This window comes from Tupaia chinensis, unplaced genomic scaffold (genome assembly GCF_000334495.1).
Source record: "Tupaia chinensis unplaced genomic scaffold, TupChi_1.0 Scaffold000088_1, whole genome shotgun sequence".
NCBI classification, from domain to species: Eukaryota; Metazoa; Chordata; class Mammalia; order Scandentia; family Tupaiidae; genus Tupaia; species Tupaia belangeri.
The window spans coordinates 5,535,993-5,537,537 of record NW_006159550.1 but is presented as its reverse complement, the minus strand read 5'-3'; the positions used below and the strand labels follow the sequence as shown (position 1 = coordinate 5,537,537).

Sequence of the window (1,545 nt, the reverse complement as noted above, 5' to 3'; positions counted from 1 at the left end):
GTTTGTAAGTGCATTTTTTTCAGCAAAACGTATGAGCAAGACCATGGGCCAGGCATCATTCTAGGCACTAGAAATGTAGTGAAAGAAAAACGCTGTCCCTGCCCTTCTAGGGCACAATTCCAGTCTGTTCTAAAATAGTAGTCAGTGCTGTAGGTTGTCATCATAGGGTGAGCTTTTCAAATTCTTACTGAAGTATTTTAGAATATTTGCCACTAAAGTAAATGACCCAAATGAGGGATTCTTTTTTATATTTTCATTTTTTATTGCTACTATTCACAATAATAAGACATAGAACCAACCTAAATACTTACCAACAGATGAATGGGCAAAGAAAATACAACAAAATACTACTTAGCCAGAAAAAGGATGAAATCTGTCATTTGCAAGACTTAATGATTCCTGAAAACTTTCTTCTCAGTAACCTCATGCCCTTATAGTCAACTTGTCTTCTCAGTTGATGCTTATAACCTACAGTAGTCTCGGAAAGTGGATAACTCATCCTGCTAGAATTTTCCATCCAGTAAAACTAAATATAATCCCGACCCACTCGTAAGCTTTTGGAGCATGAGTTTTTAGTTCCAATCTAACACCATAATGTTGGGTTAGGTTATTCAGAAATGCACTGAGGGAACCAGCAGTTAGCATAATGGCTATGTCGCTGGACTCCCACGCAGTCGACCGCGGTTCACGTCCCAGACCCGGTGGCTTAAAACTCACGCCAGGCGTGTGTGCGTGCGTGCCCAAGATCCCGAGAGGAGAATGGAGGAGAAGGGATTGCGGCATGACCATCCCCCCTGGGGGGTGATTTCTCGCTTTCTGTCTCTATGTCTCTCTCTGTCTGTCTGGTGAGCGCACGCGCCCTACAGTGAAAATCTCTCCAAAAAAAAAAAGAAAGAAAGAAATGCACTGAGGCAGGGAGCTGCATGTTGTAACTACGTTCTCCATAAGTCAACTATTAATATAGACTCTTCCTTTGCCCAAGAAGGTTTACTCATGCAAACTAAGAGAGCATAGGAGCAGCAGTACCTTTCGAGAGCCTGAATGCATGCATTCTCATAAATACATCTAAACGGATTTTCAGGATGGAAATCTAAAAATTCCACACCTGGCCTGCCCCATAGTACAATAGTTAATGCCACGCAGACTGAGCTGGATCCCATGTGACCAGCCAGGATTCAAGTCTGTCCCAGTGGATTCAAACACATTGGGTGTGTGCATATGCCCAGACCCTGACAAGATGGAGAACAGGAAGAAAAAGAATTGTATCGTGACCAGGCCTCGTTGGGAATGCTTTCTCTCCCCCCCTCTCTCTCTCCTGCACACATGCACCCTCCAGCGTTAAAAAGAAGTTTCAAACCAATCAACCAATGTCTTTAGTTCTGATATGACTTCACATCTCTGGACAAAAAACTATTCTAACTCCTATCACTGAATTATCAGTCATTCTATGATGTTACCATTAAAATCATGGGTTTGGTCAAAAATGATTACCTTTGCATGTAATTCTTTTTCACAAAAGTCTTGAGCTATTTTAAATACAGGGAA

The 1,545-nt window shown here is 41.9% G+C and overlaps 1 protein-coding gene across 1 annotated transcript in view; it reads right to left on the bottom strand.

The window, feature by feature from the left end:
- The window catches only part of SFRP4 (secreted frizzled related protein 4), a 12,321-nt gene that overhangs the window by 1,954 nt on the left and 8,822 nt on the right, over positions 1-1,545 (bottom strand). The window lies entirely within an intron of this gene.